This window comes from Elephas maximus, chromosome 7, assembly GCF_024166365.1.
Source record: "Elephas maximus indicus isolate mEleMax1 chromosome 7, mEleMax1 primary haplotype, whole genome shotgun sequence".
NCBI lineage: Eukaryota > Metazoa > Chordata > Mammalia > Proboscidea > Elephantidae > Elephas > Elephas maximus.
The window spans coordinates 32,764,142-32,791,227 of record NC_064825.1 but is presented as its reverse complement, the minus strand read 5'-3'; the positions used below and the strand labels follow the sequence as shown (position 1 = coordinate 32,791,227).

The following is a 27,086-nucleotide window of genomic DNA, read 5'->3' as shown; positions in this document are numbered from 1 at the left end:
GAAAAGCATTATAATTACTCCACTGAAATTCTACTGTAATTAGATGTCCTTCTATAGAAATATCTATTGATAAGTTTGATTTAAAAACTGTAGTTATTACCAATAGCGTTTTTGAATATACAGAATGATTATCTAGTAGCTACTATTTTTTAGGGGGAAGCTGCTTTGTTTAAAGCTGGGGAGTTGGGGAGGTATAGTTGGGGACTTGAGGAAGGCACGTGAATAGCATATGGTTCTTCCTCACAAGGTTTTCAGATCCACTAAGAAAAGCAAATATGTGCATAAGTAAAGGCTCTACCATTAATGTGCCTTTAAAACAAACAAGTTCACACAAGCAACATGTAGTTCCATACAAAACAAATGACCAGTGACCTCAAATCTCTCAAGTTCTGTTCATGGCACTAAAGGACTCTGTCTTTACTCTTTCCTAACCTGAGTTCTATTGCCTCCCAAGCTTTGACCTTTGAAATTTCATCACTTGTGTTCTTTACACTTGAACTTGATGGCAGAATTATTTTGATCTTCAAGGGCTTCCAAGGGGTCGCTAATATGAACCCTCTGATTCTTCCTGCTACTGTATGCTTCAGGTGTCCACCTGCCTTATATGGCACCCCTACTGGGGCCTAAGCCAGGAGTCAAGGGCACTTTCCAGGAAAAGGTAGATCATATAAGACCAATGTCAGACAAACTGTGTTAATTTATATATTCAGTGACCCTATTCACCCATATGATTTGTAATACCTTTTTATGTTTTTGAGCAATGTACACAAAGCTGAGTTTAAATTAATTAGCAGCCCCATCTCAATGATTCCTTTGTCCATGTTTCAGTTTTCTATTGCTGCTGTAACAAATTTCCACACACTTGGAAGCGTAAATAATACACACGATTTTATAGCTCTGTAGATCAGAAAACCAACGCCAGTCTCACAGGGCTAAAATCAAGATGTTGACAGGGCTGCATTCCTTTCTGGAGGCTTTCCTTTGCCTTTTCTAGCTTCTAGAGGCCATCTACATTCCCAGGCTCATGGCCCCCTTCCTTAATCTTCAAATCCAGCAACGGTGGGTTGAGTCCCTTTCATGCTGACAATTCTGTGACTCTCAATTGCCAGAAAAAATTCAAATGCCAATGCAAATAAAGAGGTGAAAGAGAAATTTTATAAAATCGAAACTTCAAACAAAAACAAAAGATGAAGTATTTATTTTGAAAGTGAAGAAATATGGAATATAATGTTAATTCTGGGGAAGAGTAGAAATTTCATGAGTTAAAAAAACAAACTAGGGAACATCTGGAATTGCAAAGTGAGAAGCTCAGCAATGCTTGTTCCCAGTTAAATCAATTAATTGGTGAAAATTAATAATAACAACAACAATAAAAATAAAATATTTAAAGTCTTTGGATCATGTCCAAAGGACATTAAGCAAAGAAAATCAGCTAAATCTCTGTAAGCATAGTGAGATTAGGAATGGCATCAAATTCAACATCAAAAAGAACATTTCAATATCAAACTATCCTGAAATACAATGCTGTCAGTGATAGGATAATATCACTAAGCCTACAAGGAAGACTAGTTAATACCACTATCATTCAAATTTATACACCAACCACTAAGCCCAAAGATGAAGAAATTGAAGATATTTACCAACTTCTGCAGTCTGAAATTGATCAAACATGCAATAAAGATGCATTGATAATTATTGGTGATTGGAATATGAAAGCTGGAAACAGAAGAAGGATTTGTAGTTGGATAATACGGCCTTGGTGATAGAAATGACACTGGAAATTGCATGATAGAATTTTGCGAGACCAATGACCTGTTCTTTGGAAATACCTTTTTCAGAAACGTAAATGGCAACAATACACGTGGACCTCACTGGATGAAACACACAGGAATCGAATTGACTACGTTTGTTGAAAGAGACGATGCAGAAGCTCAATATCAGAACAAGGCAAGGGGCTGACTGCAGAACAGATCATCAGTTGCTTATATGCAAGTTCAAGTTGTAGCAGAAGAAAATGAAAACAAGTCCACAAGAGCCAAAGTTCGACCTTGAGTATATCCCACCTGAATTGAGACCATCTCAAGATAAGATTTGACACATTGAACACTAATAACTGAAGACCAGACATATTGTGGAATGACATTAAGGATATCATACATGGAGAAAGCAAAAGGTCATTAAAAAAGACAAAAGACAAAAAAAAAGACCAAAATCGATGTCAGAAGAGACTTTGAAACTTGCTCTTGGACATAGAATAGCTAAAGCGAATGGAAGAAACGATAAAGTAAAAGAGCTAAATGGAAGATTTCAAAAGGCAGCTCAAAAAGACAAAGTATTATAATGAAATATGCAAAGACCTGGAATTAGAAAACCAAAAGGGAAGAATACACTCGGCATTTCTCAAGCTGAAAGAACTGAAGGAAAAATTCAAGCCTCGAGTTGCAGTGTTGAAGAATTCTATGGGCAAAAAATTGAACAAAATAGGAGACATCAAAGAAGATGAAAGGAATACACAGTCATTATATTGAGAAGAACTGGACAATGTACACCCATTTCAGGAGATAGCATATGACCAAGAACCAATGGTACTGAAGGAAGAAGCCCAAGCTGCATTAAAGGCATTGGTGAAAAACAAGGCTGAAGGAATTGATGGAATACCAGTTGAGATGTTTCAGCAAACAGATCCAGCACTGAAGGTGCTCACTCATCTATGCCAAGAAATTTGGAAGACAGCTACCTGGCCAACCAACGGGAAGAAATCCAAATTCATGCCCATTCCAAAGCTGGGTGATCCAACATTAATATTACATGCAATTATGCTAAAGATAATTCAAAAATGGTTGCAGCTGTATGTTAACAGGGAGCTGCCAGAAATTCAATCTGGATTCAGGGGAGGATGTGCAATGAGGGATATCACTGGTGATGTCAGATGGATCTTGGCTGAAATTAGAGAACACCAGAAAGATACTTACCCATGTAAAGGAAGGACAAGGAATCAAGCTATAATGGATACAGGAAATGATACCAGATAGTAACTCAAATCTATAGACAGAAATGCAGAGAGCCAAAAATGGTAAACAAGAAGATTAGTAATCATCCCCCTCCTCTTCTATAAATATAGTCATTTTCTCCTTTCAGCTTCTTGAAATACAATTATGTAATGCAGCAATCATAATAATGTATTGTTGCTTTGTAACATATATGAAAATGATATGTGTAAGAATAATAGAGAATATGAGGGAGAAAAAGGAGGTAAATAGTGGTAAAGTTTCTGATCTTACTGGAATTTAGTATAAATTTGAAGTAGAGTTATAACTTGAGATGTATATTGTAAGCCCTAGAAAAATTATGAACAAAACTTTAACAAATTAAAAAATATATAAAGACTGAATTGATTTATTCATTGTAAATGCCAATGGTTTTGAATCGAGGAAATCAATACATAAAGCAGAATTACGTAATAACAAACTCTGCAAGCTACACATTCTCAACTGCAAAATGGAGATTATCTTGAAAGCTACTACCATATTTTTGCAAATAAAGCACCCATGTAAACAATGTGCCAACACATATAATGTGCAGTGTTCCTAGGAAAAAACTGCATGGGGGTTGCATGGTTGTCAAACAATGTATAATGTGTGCATTATTTGCATAAAAATATGGTACTTAGATAAGTTGTAGGGTTTATGAATATGAGCTTTGGCATCAGACAGACTGGAATTTTGAATATCAATTCACCAGCTTGAGCATATCACCTAATTTCAGTAAGGCTTAATTTATTTAACAGCAAAGAGTGGATAGTAACCATACTCATCTCTTAGGTATACCATAATGATTAAATAATATATTAAATAATTTTGCACAATAATAAATGTTACCTTTTATAATTGGGTTATAAAAATGTGCTATAAAATATAAACAGTAAACAAATATTGCTATTAACTATTGTAATTTTCCACAAGCTACTCTGCTTATTTTTAAAGGCAAAAAATAGAAACAAATCTGATGATCCACATATAATTATTACCTGGTTTCTCGACATCTATTGTTGTTATTAGCTGCTGTCAAGTCAGTTCTAGACTCATAGTGACCCCATGTACAACAGAATGAAACATTTCCTGGTCCTGGGCCATCCTCACAATCATTGCTGTGTTTGAGCCCAGCGTTGTAGCCACTGTGTCAATCTATCTCACCCAGGGTCTCTTCCTTTTACTTGACCCTCTACCTTACCAAGCATTATGTGGTTCTCCAGGGACTGGTCCCTCCTGATAACATGTCTTAAGTATGTAAGATGAAGTCTTGCCATCCTCCCTTCTAAAGAGCACTCCTGTAGTACTTCTTCCAGGACAGACACGTTCCTTGTTCTGGCAGTCCATGGTATATTCAACATTCTTTGCCAATACCATAATTTAAAGGCCTCAGTTCTTCTTTGGTCTTCCTTATTCACTGTCCATTCACTTTGGTCTTTTCTTTCTTTCCTGTCTTTTTAATGACTTTTTGCTTTCTTCATGCATGATGTCCTTGAAGTCATCCCACAACTCGTCTGGTCTTCAATCATTATTTTTCAACCTATCAAATTTATTCTTGACATCTATACCAATCTTTAATAGTAAGGTTAATATTCTGAACTACTATAAATTGTCTTTGCTATGAAAAGATTTCTTGCACATTGGCATGTACTACATAATAATACATCACTCAGATCTATTATAAAAACCATGTGTAGGAAGGAGGTCTATGTGATTGATTCAACAAATATTTAGTGTATTCTTTTTGTCAGACATGGTCCGATCCATAATCAGGTGGTAGAAACAGCACTAAAATTGAGAAGGGTAAATTAAGGTAACATTATAATTTGACTTGAAGTAGGGATGGCAAAGAAGTGAGGAAAGACATTCCAAAATGTATTATTACCTGCTTATTATATGTAATATACAAAGAATTTTGTACATGTCACTTACGTAACAACAACTATTTTATAGATGAGGAAACTAGAATTCAGAAAGTTTAAACAATTTTATCAGGTAAGTACAGCTAGCAGAGACCAAGTTCAAATCCAATTTTGTCTGTTACCAACACCTGTGCACCTAACTACTGGCATATGCAAAAGAGTAAGACAATGTTCAGAGAAGTGTGTTAAAAGGTTCTGAAGCATTCCAAAAGAGAAAGGCATCATATCATGGAGAACTAGATAAAGAACAGAGATATACAAATGAAGAGATGTGAAGAGGAATAAGAAAAAGACCTGAGAGTTAAATGAATTTCATGGCAATGTAGTCCTATCAACAAGGAGCAAGAATTTCACTCCCAGTAACACCAAGCCTGACTGGTTTTCATAAAAGCAGAGTCCCCCAGTTCCTGAGAGCAGCATGTTGGAAGGAGGCATCCATATCAGATATTGCACTGTCAGCCCAGGGATTTGTTTCAACAAGCAGATGCAACGCTGAAAGGACCCACTCACCTATGCCAAGAAATTTGGAGACAGCTATCTGGCCAACCAACTGGAACAGATCCGTATTTGTGCCCATCCAAAGAAACGTGATCCAACGGAATGTGGAAATTATCAAACAGCATCATTAATATCAAATGAAAGTAAAATTTTGCTGAAGATCATTCAAAAGCTATTGCAATAGTACATCAACAGGGAACTGCCAGAAATTCAAACTGGATTCAAAAGAGGATGTGGAACGAGGGATATCATTGGTGATGTCAGATGGATCTTGGCTGAAAGCAGAAAATACCAGAAAGATGTTTACCTGTGTTTTAGTGACCATGCAAAGACGCTCAACTGTGCGGATCATAACAAATTATGGATAATGTTGCGAAGAGTGGGATTCTAGAACACCTAATTGTGCTCATGCAGAACTTGTACATAGATCAAGAGGCAGTAGTTCAAACAAAACCAGGGAATACTACGTCAATTAAAATCAAGAAATGTGTGTGTAATGGTTGTATCCTTTCACCATGTTTATTCAATCTGTATTCTGAGCAAATAATCCAAGAAGCTGACTATATGAAGAAGGACTCGGCATCAGGATTGGAGGAAGACTCATTAATAATCTGTGTTACACAGATGACACAACCTTGCTTGCTGAAAGTGAAGAGGCCTTGAAGCACTTACTGATGAAGATCAAAGACAACAACCTTCAGTATGGATTACACCTCAATATAAAGAAAACAAAAACCCTCACAACTGGACCAAATAAGTACCATCATGATAAAATTGAAGTTGTCAAAAATTTTACTTGGATCGGCAACCAACGCCCATGGAAGCATCAGTCAAAAAATCAAGTGACATACAGCATTGGACAAATCTGCTGCAAAAGACATCTTTGAAGTGTTAGAAAAAAAAAAAAAAAAGATGTTACTTTGAGGACTAAAGTGTGCCTGACCCAAGCCATGGTATTTTCAATCTCCTCGCATGCATGTGAAAGCTGGACAATTAATAAGAAAGAATCGATGCATTTGAATTACAGTGTTGGCGAAGAATATTGAATATACCAGAAGAAGGAAAAATCTGTCTTGGAAGAACTACGTGCCAGAATGCTCCTTAGAAGTGAGGATAGTGAGACTTTGTCTCAAATACTTTGGACATATTCTCAGGAGGGACCAGCTCCTGGAGAAGGACATCATGCTTGGTAAAGTAGAGGGGTCAGCAAAAAAGAGGAAGACTGTCAAGAGATGGACTGACACAGTGGATGCAACAGTGGACTAAAACATAGCAAGGATTGTGAGGATGGCACAGGACTGGGCAGTGTTTCCTTCTGTTGTACATAGGGTCACTATGAGTTGGAACTGACTTGATGGCACTTAACAACAACAGCAACCAGCAAGCCTGACTGGCTTTGCTAAAAGCAGAGTCTCCTAGCTCCTGACAGCAGCATGTTGGAAGGAGGAATCCATGTTAGATGCTGCACTGTCATTTATCCTCCACTTCAACTGCCTACATACAAAGAAGCTGTCTCAATAAGTGGCTGTCATTCATTTCTTCACATAGAGAAGCTTAGAAGTAACCGATGGACTACTGTATGCCCTTTTCAAAACAAATTAATTCTTCGTACCCTCTAGCAGATAGAAAATTTAGGATTTACATGTGTCAGAAATGAGATACATATTCTGATTCACTAATTTGCACAGTTACCCTGAATTATTCTGGGTCCACAAGTATTTTCCACAACTAGTCCTAATGCACTCTTTAATTTCGAAGCAAATATATGGCGAAACATATAGCTTAGCTTACCAGATAAAATAAAACTTTATCAATAGCAATTTGCTATACAATCCCTTTGGGAAGTTTTATTTGGCCCCAGGAGCTCACATTGTAAAAACCATACAGTTCCAATAGCATGTAAGCCTGCTGCTGCTTTTACTCAGTGTGTTTTTAAGACTGCTGAAACAAGGAAACAGTTGTGCCAACTTGATTCTATCTACATTCAATGAAATCCTACCACGAATCCCAAATTGTATTACTTAGAAACGAATAAAGTCCAACATTTGTTCTCAAGGAACTTAGAAATTTCTGACAGCACAAAAGTATTTAATGATCCTTTCTCTCTTACTAAAAATATAAAAGTTGGACTTAAAAAACAAAACAAAACATTTAAGCCCTTGTTCAATCAATACCTCTTTTACTGGGCAGCATCATATGCAAGGCATTCTGTTGAGTCCTATGGATATTGATGGAGGGATGATAATGACTGTAAGATCCTTTCCTCAAGAATTGTATGGTATAATTGATCACATTGCTGTTACAATGCCCAGAACAAGCTGCCACATATCTTGTCCCAAAGTCAGGAGGTAAATGCCATCTGAAGGTTATTATTAAAAATGAGAGAAAATAAAAAGTTGTCATCTTTTTATAGAGTAGGAAGGAAATATGAAGATAAAACTTTAGTGTATTCTCCACATGTTGATTAAATCTCAATATACTTAAGGTATCTTTTTTGTATATTCTAATAAGTTACCTTGAACTCACAGAGTTTTCTGATAAAAGAAAGCATTTTCTCTACTTTCCATCTTATAAACTTCAACTTATCCTTAAGGATTTGGGCAAAAATCACTTTCTTTGTGTAGGAGGAAAAAAAAGTGTGGGCTTTGGAGCCAGAAAAGGATGGTTGTGAATCACTATTTACTAGCCTTTTTTTTTTTTTGACCAATTTACTTAATTTTCCAAAGCCTCAGTTTCTTCATCTGTACAATGGGAATAATACTCTTTACCTGTAATGTTACTGAGAAGATTAAATGAAATAAGATGTGGAAAACCAATTAGCATAGCAGCTGGTATATGACAGGTGCTCAAAGATATATATATGATTTTCCCTGTCCATTTACACTTCTTTCAGGTATTTATATATTCTTGGTGTTCACACTGAACATTTCTTTCCATTTATTACGTAAATTCCAACTGTTTATCCATTTGACTCTCTGGCTTTCACCACTTTTCTTGCAATCAAAGACCATTGTAGTCATTTTTTTGATACCCAGTACATAACTTAGTTTGCTCATTAAAGGTTTATTTATTAAATGGAGACATGAATGGAAAAATGTATGGATGCATGAAAAATCCCTAGATCTGACTGAAAATATGCCCTTCAAACCTCAAATTTGTCTTAGTGTGTCAGCATTTAGGTGGATCAGAAGTAATTAAAGAAATGCGCTATTGCTTTTGTTGTTTATTTTCCCCTTCTTCTCATATGGTGTTCAGTTTCCTACTTTTCTGATTATGATTCTTAGATTTTTACAATAATCTAAAACTTGTATTTTTAAAATCCTAAGAGTATGTCTACTGCACTTTCCCTAGAATTTCCTTTTAGAATGTCTGCCAAATAATTCATTGCTCTCTCTAGGTATTTCATCTCCAAAGACATCAAGATTTGCCAAGGAGGGTATGTGGGGAGAAATCTCATCAGTAAGGACACTGGTAATAATTCATACATATATCAGTCAGAGTTAAGTGTTACCTCATACTCCCTGAGGTGGCTGGAATACAGAATGGATTTACGTTCTGCAGTGGAAAGAATTTCTTCCCTGTTTACTGTATTTGGGAGAAAAATCTAATGGGATCACTGGTTATGAGGCAAAAGAGCTGAGAACACGATTCTAATAGAATTTTAAGACAAATACATGTTCTGCAATACTTCCACCCTCAAGTGACTAGAGAGGAAATGGACTGATTTATAACCACAGATTGCTTTTTATTAATGGCCTACAAATTGAAGTCTAGTCTCCATTTAGGGGCCCCAAATAATTATTCATAATGCTCGAATAGCCTGAAATATTCTTTTATTATCCTATAAAGGGAAAAAAAGAGTCAACCAATTTTCTATGTGTACGAAACAATCTTAACTCTACATTTTCTAGAAGATCTGAAGAACTGCCTAATTCCACATTTCCTTGTCTGCATAAATGAGGCAAAATAAAGTTTTGTCAGTTGTCTGACCAAATTTATCCGTACGTCTAGCACTACCCTTGTTTTCTAGTTTCATGAAGGTTTTATTGTCCGGTTCACTAAATTTTGAGTTTGATCTACTCACAAACTTGTCTTACCTGCTGTTTAATAAAATCTAAGGAGAACGAGACCTTGGAGTCCTTAGGTGACACAACTGATTAAGTGCTTGACTACTAACAGAGAGGTTGGTGGACTGAACTCCCCAGAGGCACCTTAAAAGAAAGGCCTGGTGATCTGCTTCTGAAAGGTCGCAGGTCACAGCCTTGAGAACCCTATGGAGTGTAGGTCTACTCTGCAACACACGGGGCCAACACGAACTGGAATCTACTCGACTCAATGCCAACTAGTTAGCCTTTCTTCCTCATATCTTAGGAAGAAAAACAAGTTAGATATGAAGTGTGTTACCCCATATTAGTTAACTTTATTTTATTACTGCCTAAAAATATACAAGGGAATCTGCTAGGAATTATTTATAGACATCTAGGTGGGATAAGGAGCTCTGGTGGTACAGTGGTTAAAAGGTTAACAGTTCGGCTCTACCAACTGCTCCTTGGAAACCCTATGGAGGCAGTTCTACTTTGTCCTATAGAGTCACTATGAGTTGGAATCAACTCAATGGCAACGGGTTAGGTGGGATAAAAATGAGCCCTGGTGGCATGTGGTTAAGTGCTCGGCTGCTAACTGAAAGGTTGTTGGTTTTAACTCACCAGACTTGGCCATCTGCTTCTGTAAAGGTTTCAGCCTAGGAAACCCTATGGGAAAGTTGTGCTCTTTCAAATAGGGTCACTGTGAGTCGGAACTGACTTGATGGCACACAGCAACAACAGGTGGGATAAAGAACGAAGTGGTCAGAAAATTAGATGTCACTTCAATCCTTAGATAAAACCATGAATGCAGAACTATAGACTAGAGTGGACAGTATTGAGAACCATAGGTAGAGTGATATGTTAGCAAATGTATAAAAACTAGATCTCTGGGGGAAAAAAGAGCCTTGATTTGCAGCATTTGTTGATTTCCATGGCGTAAACACTGCAGCCATGGCCATTTTCAAGCTACCACGGTGATGTCACTAAATGTGAAGTTGGGAAGAGATGCATAAAATTGGCTCATGTGAGCTGATGTGAGGAGACTCCAACACATCACTGCTTAGATATAAATGTGTAGAGTGAGTGATTATTTTACAAGGTATAATACTAAAATCTATGTGAATTGTTAGCTGACATAGAAAATCCAGTACACCCAAAAGAATGCTGATCAAAATTACCATTTTGCATATCTAAATCTGCTCAGTCATCCTAGTAATGCTGATGTTATTAAAACAAAGTCATAATTGTTTCTGTAGAGCTCATATTAATGAAACCCAACAGAGTACATATTAGATTATACTAAATTTTATGTATCAGAGCCCTGGCGGTATAGTAGTTAAGAGCTCAGTTGCTAACCAAAAGGTCGGCAGTTTGAACCTACCAGCCACTCCTTGGAAACCCTATGGAACAATTCTGTTCTGTCCTGTGGGGTCGCTATGAGTCAGGATCAACTCGATGGCAACAGTTTTGGGTTTTGGTACTATGTATTAAGCAATTTGTAATGAACAAGGGATACAGAGACAATTAGGGCATTGGTTCTGCCCTTACATTTTATACAGAATTACAGAAACCTGAATAAATAAACTGAGCAGGTAGTAAGTACTAAAATCAAGGTAAGCACCATCCAGCAGTACAGAGAAAGGGCATTTAGCCCACTCTGGTTCAGGATGGCTTTCTGGGAAAATGGTGTTGTCAGAGCCAGTTTATAAAACACAGGCAAAGGAGAGCTCAGTTACTTTAGAGACATTCCTAGTACCACCAACCACAACCATATTTGACGTGATCTCTGTAGGATTCACTCAAGGGTGGGTTAGCCAATAGGCAAGGTAAGCACTAGATTACTTGTGCTTATTTACTAATCTGTAGTGAACAATTTCAAAGATGTGGTGAAACCTATGTGAAATTGTTCACTACAGATTAGTAACACAAGTAAGCCCGTGCTTGCCTTGCTTATTGGGTCATCGTCCCTGACAGGGATTGTACTTTTGAAAGGAGGCTTTGATTCTGTAGGAAGGTGCTGTGGGGTTGGGAGAGAGAGAGATGCTAGCCAAACCTAGAAGCAGAATCTTTGATGTGCTGAAAAAATGTGAAATTGTTCACTACAGATGATCTGGCAAAAAAGGCAAGCACTGTGCTTACCATGCCTATTGGATAATCCACCCCTGGATTCACTTGATGGGAAAGTAGGCTGGTGATTTTGTGCGTATGGTAAAAAGAGGATGAAAATCAACTAGAACTTTTAGGTCAGGTGTAAGATTGTGCGCCTGACCCAAGCCATGGTATTTTCAATTGTCTCATACGCATGTGAAAGCTAGACAATGAGTAAGGAAGACTGATGAAGAATTGATGCATTTGGATTATGGTCTTGGTGAAGAGTATTGAATATGCCGTGGACTGCCAGAAGAACAAATAAATCTTTGTCTTGGAAGAAATACAGCCAGAGTGCTCCTTAGAAGAGAAGATGACGAGACTTCATCTCACGTATTCTGTACATGTTATCAGGAGGGACGAGTTCCTGAAGAAGGACATCGTGCTTGGTAAATTAGAGGGTCAGCGAAAAAAGAGGAAGACCCTCAACAACATGGACTGACATAGTAGCTGCAGCATTGGGCTCAAACATAGCAAGGATTGTGAGGATGGCATAGGATCCAGCAGTGTTTCTTTCTGTCATACACAGTGTTGCTGTGAATCGGAACCAACTCAATGCCACCTGACCAAAACAGCAACTTTGTGAATGGAACCTAAAGCCATTTGGTGATGTGTAGGGAAGAACTCTGGAGATAGGCTGGTAGGGCAGGTACTTTACTGAATTCCATTTGTGAGTTTAAGCAAGTCATTATCCATTTGTGTCTGTTTCTTTTATCAACAAAATAAATAGTTTGGGATAGATAATTATAGCAAAGTAATAGCCATTGCTTGTTGAGTGACTTCAATGCTGTTATATCCTTTCATATACATTAATTTACTTAATTATAAAAAAAAAGACCTATAAAGTAGATATCTTTCTTTCCCATTTTACATGTTGCGATAGTTAGGATGGAAACCCTGGTGGCGTAGTGGTGAAGTGCTATGGCTGCCTACCAAGGGTTGGCAGTTCAAATTTGCCAAGCACTCCTTGGAAACTCTATGGTGCTGTTCTACTCTGTCCTCTAGGGTCGCTGTGAGTCAGAACTGACTCGACGGCAGTGGGTTTGGTTTTTGGTTGTGATGGTTAGGATTGTGTGTTAACTTGGCTGGGCCATGATTCTCAGTGTTTATATGTGATCACCCCCATAATGGGATCTGCTGTGAGCAGCCAGTCAGTTGTAAGGGAGTTTCCTTGGGCGTGTGTCCTGCATCCAAATATTAATGGACATCTGGCTTTTGCCTGCTGTGGATCCTGTAGCTGCCTCCCGTTCATCTGAACTCCAGTTCTTGAGACTTGAGCTAGCAGCTTATCTGCTGATCTTGGGATTCGTTAATCTTTACAGCCTGTGAGAAAAAGCTCTGCTCTCCGACCTGCCAGCCTTGGGTTTGACAGCCCCTGCAGCTATGTGAATCAGGAGAAGACTTGCAGTCTTGCCTGCCCATCTTGGGATTCATCAATCTTCACAGCCTATGAGCAAGAGCTCTGCTCTCTGACCTGTTGATCTTGGGTTCACCAGCCCCTGTGGCTATGTGAATCGGGAAAAGCCTCTATGCTGATCCACGGACTTGGGACATTCCAGCCTCTGCAATCCTGTGAGCTGTTTCCTTGTGCCATGGACTAAATTGTGTCCCCCCAAAATATCTGTCAACTTGGCTAGGTCATGATTCCCAGTATTGTATGATTGTCTACCATTTTGTCATCTGGTGTGATTTACATATGTGTTGTAAATCCTTCACTCTTATCACTATGATGTAATGAGATGGATTACCAGGAGTTATATTGATGAGACACTATCTATAGATAGTGCCTTAAGTCAATCTCTTTTGAGATATAAAGATAGAAGTGAGCAGGGAGGCATGGGGACCTCAATACAACCAAGAAAGCAGCACTGGGAACAGAGTGTATCCTTTGGACCTGAGGTTCCTGTGCTGAGAAGCTCCTAGACCATAGGAAGATTGATGAGAAGGACCTTCCTCCAGAGTCAACAGAGAGAGATAAAGCCTTCCCTGGAGCTGGCACCCTGAATTTGGACTTCTAGCCTACTGGGCTGTAAGAGAATAAACATCTTTTTGATAATGAAATACCATCCGCTTGTGGTATTTCTCTTATAGCAGCACTAGATGACTAACACACCTAGATATAAATCTCTCTCTATATATATATTTATGTGCTTTACCGGTTTTGCTTTTCTAGAGAACCTAGCCTAAGACACATGTTGAGAAATTTAACATGATCATAACCTTCAAAATATCCCACAATTACAAAGGGACAGAGGTGGACTTCTGATCTAGGTCTTCCTGATTCTAAACTCTTAGCGATCTTCTAAGATAGTTCCCTTCCTTAATACTATTTGGTCTCAGAATAATCTTGGAATGCGCTAATTGCTGAGATGGCAACATGGCAGAGCCGGAGAAAACCAATGATCCAGGCTGTACCCCTTCATACATACATGCATCATAGTGAATAAGCTCTGAAAATGCCAGGGAATTGTGCCTCCAAATCTTCAGATTAACTTTTCAGCAATATTCCCCAGTTTACTAATTAGGAGGGAGGTCCATCTTCTCCTTGGCTTTTGAAAAGTGATAATTTGCTTGATTGCTCTCACCAGAGATCTTCCCATAGCCTGTGATATTTTATTTAACTCTTCTCTGGGTTATTTTTAATTACTTAGCATTTTTGAAACTTCCTCAATCTAAAATATCTCAAAACCTAGGTCTAAAAACCAAAGCCTTCAATTTGTCACTACTACCTGCTATGAAAACAGCCATAATGAGTTCTTTAAATGAGCCATATTGTGGATTATACAAGCTGTTTCTGCCTTTGGGAGTGGCTTCCATCCTTTCTCACAGTTCTTTATCTGGCTAAATTCTCCTAATCCTTCATGATTTAGAAGGTCCTCTGAGAAGCTCCCGAAGTGTCTCCAACCTTAACTACATTACAAACTTTCTCTTTTGTGATGGGACGCTGCTTTTCTCTTTCACTTATAAAGCTATTGGGCTGCTTAAGGGCAGAGGAATTCTTATTAACCAGGGTATCTCTGCACCTGATACAATGGTATTTTCAATCACCTCATATGCATATGAAAGCTGGACAATGAATGAGGAAGACTAAAAAAGAATTGATGCCTTTGAATTGTGGTGTTGGTGAAGAATATTGAATATACCATGGACTGGAGAAGGACATCATACTTGGTAGAGGGTCAGTGAAAAAGAGGAAGACCTTCAACAAGATGGACTGACACGCTGGCTGTAACAATGGGCTCAAACACAGCAACAATTATGAGGATGGTGCAGGACTGGGCAATGTTTCGTTCTATTGTACACAGGGTTGCAATGAGTCGGAAGTGATTCAATGGCACCCAACAACAAGATTGAATGGAACATAAAGCCATTTGGTGATGGTAGGGAGGTCATAGCTGGTCATGTTACACCCTCTCACAAGGCACCAAAGGAGCCTACTCCCCTGGTCTTCACGCTCCTCCTCTGCCCAGCCTTGCTACTAGTTGCTACTAGTGCCATGCACAGACGTGGAAAGAAACTGAAAGTGACAATGAGAAAGAGACTAAGGAATAGAGAATGGGGGAAATAGAATTAAATGCTTTTTCATCACAACAGGGTAGGCTTTAGAAGGCAGAGTGCTGAGCCAGAACTTGAGGTCTGGCTTCTAGTACTGTATCTTATCATTAATTACTTGTATTACTTTTAAAAAGTCACATTTTCTCAGCAACCAAATTTGTTGTTAGTTACTGTTGAGTCAATCCCAGCTCATGGCAACTCCATGTGTGGAGAGTAGAACTGCTCCATAAGATTTTCGGGGCTCTGAGCTTTCAGAAGCAGATCACCAGGCCTGTCTCCCGAGGTGCCTCTGGGTGAGTTTGATCTGTCAATCTTTCTGCTAGTAGTCAATCCTTAACCATTTGTGCCCCCCAGGGACTCAGCTAAATTTACTCATTCATGACTTTAAAATTGTTATAATTACATGGAATATTTGTACAGGGTTTTACCTCTTATAAGGTAGAAGGGTCAAATAACTTAATCATGAAGACCTAGGACTTTGGAATAAAGCGAATATAGATATAAATTTCAGCTTTGCCATTTACTAGCTGTATAACATTGGTCAAGTCATTTAACTTTTCTGTACCTGTGCAACAGTAGCAATAAAGACACGTAAGTATTGTTAAATATTTAAGTACAATTGTATAAATCCATAGTTACAGAATGTCATAGCAAAATTTCACAATGTTGGTGCTCATAAATGGTAGTTTTAGTAATATATTTTGTGCTTTCTCTGCTGTGTGATCAGAAGCAATGTTACTGGAAGGGACTAAAAGCAAAATTAAAAAAACACTGAGGAAAGTGTGTAATCAAACAATGCCACAGGAAAAAAATAGAGAATATGTACTTAACAGCAGTTATCAAAATGAGATAATATTTGTTGGAATGTTTCTTATTTATACTTCTCCGTATTTTATAATTTTTATACAAATATCAACTTTCCATATATGGTAGATTACATATGCAGTAAAAATAATTGTGACTACATTGTCAAGTAAACGCTGCCCATCTTGCAGTGCTATTCAGAGTAGATGCACCCTGCCTCCTCTCTGGTCACTGCAATAGGAGGCCATGCTCCTGAAAAGCCTATGGCTGCATGATCAAAAACAAAAACAAACCTAGTGCCATTGAGTTGATTCTGACTCATGGCGACCCTGTGTGTTAGAGAGTAGAACTTCTCCATAGGGTTTTCTCGGCTGTAGTCTTTACAGAAACAGATCACCGGGTCTTTTCTTCCATGGCGCCACTGGGTGAGTTAGAAGTGTCAATCTTTTGGTTAGTAGTTGAGTGCAAACTGTTCGTAGACCCAGGACCTTATCATTGCATGACAGATTTTTGAAACTAATAATCATGATTCTTTATCTTTCCTTATGTGATGAAAGAAAACAAATTATTAGGCTCTTTGCTAGTAATACGAATAAAAATTACGTCAAATTTGATCGGTTGTGATTGTGCCCTTACTACCATCTCTTAGTAGTTGCTTTCTTCTGTAATCCTCTTATGAGGCTTACCTTCTTAAAATCCAGATCAGGTAACTAAACTCCTGTGAACTTGAAAATGATTGCCCAGAGCCTAAAGGGAAGCAGCTAATTTTTTTTTTTACCTGTTTTCCAAAAGTAATATGGCCTAAATTCCATTTTCAGCTTCTTAATTACCCTACTACTGTATCTTATTTTATAGGTACATTGGAATGCAGTTATCAAATCTTCAGTCATTTTCTTCTTCTGATTGATATGCATTATTATTCTATCATTATTTACCTGTCAGACTCATTTCACACTTCCATTTAACCTAAAATGCCACCAAGGAGTAAAATATAAACTGATTGGTCAGACTTCAAGATGCTCACTGAAAGGGTCACATTTAAAAAATGTGAGGTCACCCATATGCACATTCCTCTCACTTCTCTCCACTCTCCAAAAAAGCCCATCTGCCTTGCTTTCTCTGTTGCCTTGTATCAGCAGCACTTTGAACTCGGCAGCCAGCTAGTGGTAAGTTTGGGGCTTCAAGGAGAGACAGGTCTTGCATGGCAATATTGCATCCAAGTCAGATGCCCCAATCCAGCTTTTCTAAAAAGTTTCATTGGCAGTTGTAGGCACTAGCCCAACTAAAATGAGAGTGGAACTTTGAATTCCCATTTGTCATCATTTGTTGAGTGTGTAATTTCCTTGGAAGCCTCATGGGAAAAAGATGATTTATAAGACTTGGTTCTAGCAATCCGGAGTTCCTCTGGCCAAGCACTATTTAATAGCAATCTAAAACTCATCTTACACTTCTAACATATTAGCAAAGTTGGCATCTTGTTCCTGCTCACCTACTTCCTCCCCCAGTATGGCTAGTGTGTGAGAAGAACTGGGCCCTAAGGTCTGTTCATTGTATTCTTTCTTTTTTACTTCCTTCTACCATGTGGAGTCCCTGGATGGTGCAACAGTTAACACAGCAGAAGGTTTGGAGGTTCAAGTCCATCCAGAGGCACCTCAGAAGAAAGGCCTGGTGATCTACTTCCAAAAAGAAAATCAGCCATTAAAAATCCTATGGAGCACAGTTCTACTCTGACACACATGGAGTCACCATGAGTCAGCTCCAGGGCAACTGGTACCATGTGGCTGAATGGCTGCTAAGATTATCTGCCATCTGTTTTCCTCTGACTTTGGGTCTACTTTGTTTTCTTCTCTTCACTTTCAATCATGTGCTGCTTCTTTATAAAGAGGGACCACCCCACCAGCATGTTCCCTTAATGGCAGTTATTACAACTTGGACCTTTGTTTGTTTGTTCACTTGTTGTTTCTCAACCGTTATGGATTGAATTATGTCCCCTGAAAGTATGTGTTGTAAATCCTAACCCCCTACACCTGTGGTTATAATCCCATTTGGGAATGGGTTTTCTGTGTTATGTTAATGAGGTAACAATTGTGTAGGGTGTGCCTTAAAGCAATCTCTGTTGAGATATAAGAAAGTAGATTAAGCAAGTAAGAAAGCACAGAGGGGAAGATGATCACAGGATCAACAAGGAACCTAGGAATAGAAGCTGAAAAGAGACAAGGACCTCCCCAGAGTGGACAGAGAGAGAGAGAAAGGAAGAGAAAAAGAGAGTGCCTTCCCTTAGAGACAGCAACTTGAGTTCAGACTTCTAGCCTCCTAAACCATGAGAAAATAAATTTCTGTTCATTAAAGCCACCCATTTATGGTTTTTCTGTTACAGCAGCATTGGGTAACTAAGACATCAGCTTGCCCCACTGGTATAGAAACTCCAGGAGGACAGAGGGTATCTACCCGACTCAGCTCTGTGTTCACAGTCCTCACAGCAGCGCCTTGCACAGATGAGGAGCACAACAAACATGTGCTTCGGAAATGAATGCATTCTCACCCAATCTCAGGTGCCCAGAGTCCTGGAGTAGGCAGGCCCTGTTTCTCAATAATTATTATTTCTAGGGCAAATTTGATTGTTTCTGGTGGTTTTGCTGTTGTTTTTGTTTTTTCTTCTGTAGCTGGAGGGTATACTTCAGATTATTATTATTTTTTTTTTGCGTTAGATTATGAGGAGGGAATGAATTAGACAAAAGCCTGAAACAATTACTCATACGTATGCCTAAAAGTGTCAAACATTAAATCAAAGAGACACTGATTCAAATGACATCGATGAACCAGTGGCAGTTGTAAGTACAAGTGTGAGGAACCAGCAGAACCATTTAAGACATTTTTCAGGTAAGAGCTGAGTAGCTGAAATAAATATGTAGCCACATAAATAGGCTAAACACTTCAAGAAGTACAATGCAGAATATTTTATATTTCAATTTGAAAAAAAATGTCCAAAAATTCCGTGTTCCCTGAAATGTAAGACATATTTTGGAATTCCTGCTCCCAGTCCTTTTTAATAACTCGGAAATGGAGAGGAAAACAGAAATTCAGAGTCCTCCTGAATCTTAAAGATTAAATACTGTATTGAAAAGGGCAATAGAGTTATGTTTACTAACAAGAAAACATACTCCATTATATTTGGAACACACAGTTGCATTATAAATAAGAAATTTTTTCCTCTCCATTTCTTGATTTTTCCATGTAATTCATCTACTCAGAGAGATGAAAAGGATGAAAAATACACTATATAGAATATGTTAACAATAAAAAGGGAATAGTCCCTTTTGTGTGCACAGCCCAGCTCTCGGAGAAGGACTCTCTGGGGAGCCATAAGAAAATAGATTGATTTTCTACAACTTATTTGTCTCTACAGAACTATAATTGCATACATAGCCTGTATGTGTGTCTATATCTTTATCTTTATTCATCTTTCTGTCCGGCCTTTGTTCTTGCTCACTTCCTACTGAAAAAAAACATAATGAAATAAACCATGTGAAATGAAAACAAGCAAATGAGAAAGCATGCAGATTTTTAGACTCAGAGATGGAGATTTTCCTCACTGTTGGATTATTCTTAACTTTTCTGTCTGTGTGACTGTTAGTGAGAGTAGTGCATTCAGACACTAACACTGCTTTAGCCTAGGAAGCACAACGTACCCAAAAGAGCATGGGTTCACAGCCTTGGTTTTTATCGTGGCTGTACTTGTAGCAAGATAGGTGACCTTGAATAAGCCGTTGAACTTCTCTGGGCTGTGTTCCCTTATTTACAGATTGAGGGGGTTGAAGTAGAGTGTTGGTATACACACTGTATTGTATCAGAAGCTAAAATGAGAGGTAAGAGGAGGCAAGCTGTGGGAGAGGGGTACTAGTCTCCCTAGCCTGCCTTTAAACAGAGCAGTTTTATTTTTATTTGCTTTATACTTTTGGAATTTGTACACAATTTTGTTCGGGGAGAAGAAAATGCTTCCCTCATGGGGAATGTATTTGGGGAACATATGTGGGGAACCTATGAAAATGAACTAGTCAATCACATTAAAATTTCATTTATTCAAGTATGAACTTCATTTATTGCCTTAACACGCATCCACCAGTTGGGGGTGCTGAGGAGCAGTAATAGCTTCCACAGTTGTGAGCACCGGAGAAGTTCAGGGGAACATGTGTTTACATACCTTCTCAAGGGACCAAAAAGTAGTATAGGGCTCAAAATTTGAGTTTGTGGTGCACAAGTCACAATTCTATTTTTCAACAGTTTTTTTTTTCCACATCAATGTAATTTTTAAAAAATACTCTTTTTTTACGTTGATGTAATTTTTTTTAAAAAATACACACTTTGGTATAACTGAAATATTGATAATGCTACATGTGACAATTTACTGTCATCAAACAAATCTGTGTTTATTATTTTCATAACATGCCTGACTTATCCTAAGAAAATTCTTTAATCCCTCATATTTTGTAGAAACAACATTACCAAACCCCATTGCCTATGACTTGATTCCAATTCATAGCAACCCTATAGGACAGAGTAGAACTGCCCCTTGGGTTTTCCAGGGAGCACCGGGTGGATTCGAACTGCTGATTTTTTGGTTAGCAGCTGAACTCTTAACCACTACGCCCCCAGGGTTTCCGGAAACAACTTTAGGCTGGAAATAAAGATGCTCTGATTCTGGTCTTGGATCTCTAACTGTACAGTCAATGTCCAGCCATTTGCTCTCTATTTCTGTACATTGCCACATTTGCACTATGGAGATAATCATGCATATATATCTCTATAATAACTTAAAATAATAATGATAATAATATTGTGAAAGCAAGTGTTTAAAGCTTGGGAATTGTGACTACTGCTCCCTTTGTAAGAAAAAGATCATACAGGCATATTTTACTGCTGAAAGGGTAGAGGGACAGAGTGACAGAGCTGATAGAGATACAGTTTTATATATATATATATATACACATATATATAATTCAGCTGATAGATACAGTTAGTTATATATGTGTATATATATATATATATATATATATATATATATAATTCAGGTTAATCTTTCCATAATGAAGGATAGTATTTTAGCTCTTGATGATACCGTTGACAAAGAATTTGTTAGATTCACCAATCTTTAGAGTTGGAAGCATCTATATTGGTCATTTTGTCTGACATCCTGCTTAACGTTAAATCCTTTCCACTGAATCTCTGACAAATGGTAGTTAACTTCAGCATGGACAATTCCAGTCACAGGAAATAAATTCTGTATCAAACAGCTCAAATTGTTGATTTTTTTCAAAAAGAATTAAAACATTTCTTGGACATAAATATATTACATATATGCTACAGATGCAGTTAAGCATCACATATAGCATCATATTTGCAAAATCTATACATTAAAATTGGTATGGCAGTTTTAATATAACACATATGAAATGATCTAAAATTTTATAATACGGGAAAACAAATGATTTTTTTTTTCTAGAGTTGAAAAGCTTGGAATGTATGTCCAACAATGAGGTAAAACATTTTGTTTTTCAGTTTAAAGAATTGTGCAAGGATAACATTAAAAACATATTCAGTTAGGGCACTTTTCAATTTTGACATGAATACTGAATTACTATAGCCAACAAAACACGGTTAGAAAATGCCAACATTTCAAGTTGATAATAACAAGGCATATAATAAGAAAAAAAAATGAAAAACTTAAAGTTTTCTTTTTAAACTATTTCTTTAAGGACAAGGGCCATTTGCTAACTTGCTAACATGACTTCCTGTGTGCATGTCCACATGCCAGTCCTTTAAAATGGAGACTAACATAAGGACTGGTTACATGGCATGCTGCTTGGTAGTGGGACTTAAGATAGCACTATGCTTGGTTTAATCCTCACCTTTTGCTGACTTGACCTTCTAGATTTTTGAACAAGGGGTCTACATTTTCATTTTGCAGTGGACCTTAAAAATGATGCAGCTAGTTCTGCATGTTTCCTTAAGTCACCTATTCTCAAGTTTAATGATCCCAGTTCCCATGATACCTGTTCACAGTGGTTCACATGAAATAGCTTGTGCTCATTTGTTAAAGACCCTGTCAGAAGGTGGTGCCCAGAGCTGAGCACAGTGCTCTAGATGTGGTCTGATCAGCGAGGAAATCAGAGGCATGATTACCTTCTGTGGTAATTATCCACTGTGCCTCTTGTCCCACCCCCTCCAGATCCAGTCTATATACTTATCTGCCCTGCTTTGTGCCCCAGAAGACTGATTCTTAAAGACAGCAGCAATTGGGCTCCCTTGCTCCTGGCGTCCAGTTTGGTTTGGCTACTAGAAGACAATGGGGGAGGGGACTGGAGGAGAGTTTCAAGGTACTTCTTTCTTCTCCTTCACAGTCTCAGGGTTGAACTTCTGGTAAAGACTACATCCCTCCATGACTAGGGTTCTCACTGTTTGGTCCCTCTTCAACAGTTCCATGGCCCAACGGAGATCATACTATTTTCTCTCCTTGTTCTTTCAGCCCTAGTGGGTAGTGATGGTTTCCTACTGTTGCTAGTCCCTTCACTTTGCTCACACATCTGTATGTATTCCCTTCGTTTTAACCATATGGGGTAAACTCTGTACCCTGCCCAAACCAGGGCTTCCGAACCAAACTGGTTCATTTCTGGTTTGAGCCCGCCCCACCCCACCCCCACTGAGAATTTGCCTATATACCCCAGATATACTGAAATCAGAACCTACATTTTAACAAGATCTCCAAGTGATTCTTAAGGACCCCCAGGTGATTCTTGTGTATACTTAAGGATCTCCTGGAGAATCTAGTTAAAATGTAGATTCTGATTCAGTATACCTGAAATACAAAGGCAAATTCTCAGCATAGGGTCTAACTGAAACAAGCTGGTTCAAAGCTCTGGCCAAAACTGTAAATGATAAATCTCCCAGGATGTAAATGTCATAAATTCCATTAATCCAGCTAGTTGCCATAAGTTTTTTTGTAAATCTCTCCAAAAGGCTGAAGTTGACTTTCTTCACTTTTCCACAGTTCCTTGCCTGATCTTGTCACTTTCCATGTTTTTAATCACCATCTATAGGCTGACAATACTCATATTTCTATATTTGGAACTACATGCTTCCAGCACCCCATTCATTCAAGCAAATATTAATAAACATGTACTGTATGTCAAGCTGTCCTATGGGGTTGGTATGAATTGGAATCAACTCGAAAGCAATGAATTTGTTTTTTTTGTTTTTTTTGTTTTTTTTATATGTCAAGCATTATTCCAAGTGCTGGGGATCCAGTAGTGAATGAAGCACTTGATGGAGCTACCCTATTGGAGCTTACATTCTTGTGAGAAGTAACAGATACTACACCGGAGTGTTCTGAGCGGTTAAATGGCATGATTGACACAATTCAGAAGGATGACTATGGTAACTGTTATTGGGAAAAGATTTCCAGGAGCCAAGGGAAGAAGAAAGGGGAATTGTTAGAATAATCTAGGTGAGGGGTCATGGCAGCTTGGGCCAGAGTAGTTGAAAGGCAGTACTAAGGCTAGTTCTGATCCTCATCATATCCTCCTGGTCTTGTTCTGCTGAATTCCATGCTTAGGATCAGTACCCAGTATACACTTCACCTGATTACTTCAAACAAGGTGTGAATAGTAAATTAAAGGTATTAATAATGCCCACTTTAGAAAAGTTAAGGAGAATCATTTATCATTTCTCTTGGAAATATTTATTTTTCTTCTCTCAAACATTAAAAAAATGAACAAGCTGCTTAGGGTCCATGACAAAATTAGAAATATAATCAAATGAGAATGATTTTATAGAACTGTTCATGGAAAAATTTTTTTAATTAAATCACCTTTAATTGGTCTTGATGTACAAGTAATGCTAAGAAACTATTCAGACAATTAAGATTTCCTCAATAGGTTTTATAATGGATTTGTTACAAAATTTACCAAAAAAAAAAGTTCAGGTTTTCTAGAAGATGGAATAGTCAATAATTATGATATTTAGAACACTGGGTATGGCCAATACCTACTCTTGGTAGAATAAAAAATCTTAATCTCTAATTATATTCAGAGCTATAGAAATTTGGGAGGGCAGAAATCTGGGAGGGAAGGAAGGAAGGGAAGAAGAATCAAAAGCTGTACTCCAATGTGTTATTGTGTTTGCCAGGTGGCTTCCAGTCAGTTCCAACTCATAGCAACCCTGTGTACAACAGAAGGAAGCACCACCTGGTCCTGTTCCATCCTCACAATCCTTGCTATGTCTGAGCCCATTGTTGCAGCCACGGTGTCAGTCCATCTCCTTGAGGGTCCTCCTCTTTTTTGCTAATGCTCTACCAAGCATGATATTCTTCTCCAGGGACTCGTTCTTCCTGATAATGTGTCCGAAGTACATTAGACGAAGTCTTGCCACCCTTGTTTCAAAAGAGCATTCTGACTATACTGCTTCTAAGACAGACTGTTCATTCTCTGGCAGTCCATGGTATAGTCAGTATTCTTCACCAGCACCACAATTCAAATGCATCAATTCTTGTTCAGTTCGTCCTTCTTCATTGTTCAGCTTTCACACGCATATGAGGTGATTGAAAATATCATGGCTTGACTCAGGCACACCTTAGTCCTCAGAGTGGTATCTTTGCTTTTTAACACTTTCAAAAAGGTCTTCTGCAACAAATTTGTCCAGTGAAATACATCATTTGATTTCTTGACTGCTGCTTCCATGGGCGTTGATTGTGGATCCAAGTAAAATGAAATCCTTGACAACTTCAGTCTTTTCTCTGTTTATTATGATGTTGCTTATTGTTCCTCTTGTGAGGATTTTTGTTTTCTTTATGTTGAGGTATAATCCATACTGAAGGCTGTAGTCTGTTATCTTCATCAGTTAAGTACTTCAAATCCTCTTCATTTTCAGCAAGCAAAGTTGTGTCATCTGCACATCACAGGTTGTTAATAAGTCTTCCTCTAATCCTGGTGCCTTTCTTCTTCATACAGTCCAGCTTCTCGAATTATTTGCTTGGCATACAGACTGAATAAGTGTGGTAAAAGGATACAACCCTGACACACACCTTTCCTGACTTTAAACCATGCAGTATCACCTTGTTCTATTGGAATGACTGACCCTTGGTCTATGTATAGGTTCCTCATGAGCACAATTAAATGTTCTGGAATTCTGAGGTAGATCTCCAAAAATAAAGCAGCTACCCTGTAGAATTTTTCTAAAGTCACATACGTTGTGGGTTTAAAAACAGATGGAACCAACTTTTGTTGCTGAATTTTAAAACATAAAAGAAAAAAATGGATAATATAAGTATAATTTACAAAGTTCAGGGATTATGGAGGGAAAACAGTTTCTAGATAGTATTAGAGTGAAGTATTAGAGAAGTGAAATGCAATTAATTGAATCTGGGGCAAGAAGAAGAAGTTCCTATTTCAGTTTTGGAGACTATCTGTGTCTATTATAGTCGTTTCAGTTATTCCCGGCTAAATTCAATTCTTTTGCAAAGATCTTTGATTCCAGTCATTATCTAACCAAAGCTTTATTATTAATTTATAATGCACGGATTAATTTAAAATTGTATCCATCTAATATTTATGTATCAGGTTTTCAATCCTGGACCTTGAACAATTATCTGACAACCCTATTTTCTGAGTTTTTAGGGAATAATTCAACAATGTTCATAGGCTGTAAACAGAAATTTGGGGGAGGATTTTTAAGGTACCACTAAAAAATCTTCTAACTGCAGATTTGACAGGCAAGAAGAGGTGATGGCCTCGAAGCCTGTAGACTTGTTGTGCAGACATCATGTCCCTACCAAACAATGGTTTCTAGTCTCACAATTGTCTGTACAACTTAAGGTCAAATAGTCTTTTATGTTCTGAAGGATATGACGTATTTACTTAATTAAATAAAACAGAAACGCCTGCAGAATAATCAGACAGCACTGAAAGGCTATGGTCATAATGGACTTCTGGTTAATGGCATGAATTTGGGATATTACCTATATAGTGGCTGTACCATTTATTCTTATTTAAAAAAAATTTTTTATTCAAGTTTGTAAAGTTCTCACAGATGTGCTTATCTCATCCAGGAAGAAAAGAAAAAAAAAAAAAACTGAACAGTATGAGAATTACATGGTTGAAATTATGAAGTTACATATAAATACATATATTGTTAAAATATAGAAGCCAAAGAACTGATCAGCTTGACAACAGCAACTCCACTTATTAGATCGGAAACCTAACAGACAGTGAGTTTATGTTAATGGGGAAGGAACAGTTCAAGAAAAGGAGGGTGAGAATGGTTGCACAACTTGAAGAATGTAATCAATGTCACAAAATTGTACATGAAAAAATTGTTGAGTTGGTCTGTTATGCTGTGTATATTCTGCACGACAAAAAAAAATAAAGTGAAAAATAATTGAACAATTTTTTATATGTGGTCCCTGTACCTTATTAACTTACCCTAATCTATTATGTTTATGTTTTTGTTATGTGAGGAGGAACCCTGGTGGTGCAGTGGTTAAGCACACAGCTGTTAACGGAAAGGTCTGTGGTTAGTAAAGTTTACAGTCTTAGAAACCCTGTGGAGCAGTTCTGCTCTGTCTTATAGGGCCACTATGAATTGGAATTAACTCTAAGGCAACAGGTTTGGGGTTTTTAGATTCTTTTTGGGGGAGGGGAGGTAATAGTGAGCAATAACTGTTGGTATTCAAAAAGTGAGAAAGACCTGACACACTATAAAATTATGTCCATATGATATAATCCTTTAACTTTAGAATTATTATTTTTACCAATCATCTCATTAAATTACTGATACATAAAGAAGACTAATGATTTATCAAATAATCCTTTTGATATTTACAACTGATACACAGATTTTGGTATTAAACCTACCTTTCCTTAATATGAGTATTTATAACTTCAGAATTTCAACCACATGATTGATTAGTTCAGCAGTATCATGTTTAAAATAAAAATAATGATAAAATATAAAATAGCCCAGTGGGGTTTCAGCTCCTGCAAATTCAAGGCAGC

The 27,086-nt window shown here is 37.8% G+C and overlaps 1 protein-coding gene across 3 annotated transcripts in view; it reads right to left on the bottom strand.

Annotated features, from left to right (window-relative positions):
• The window catches only part of GRM5 (glutamate metabotropic receptor 5), a 574,274-nt gene that overhangs the window by 362,632 nt on the left and 184,556 nt on the right, over positions 1 to 27,086 (bottom strand). The window lies entirely within an intron of this gene.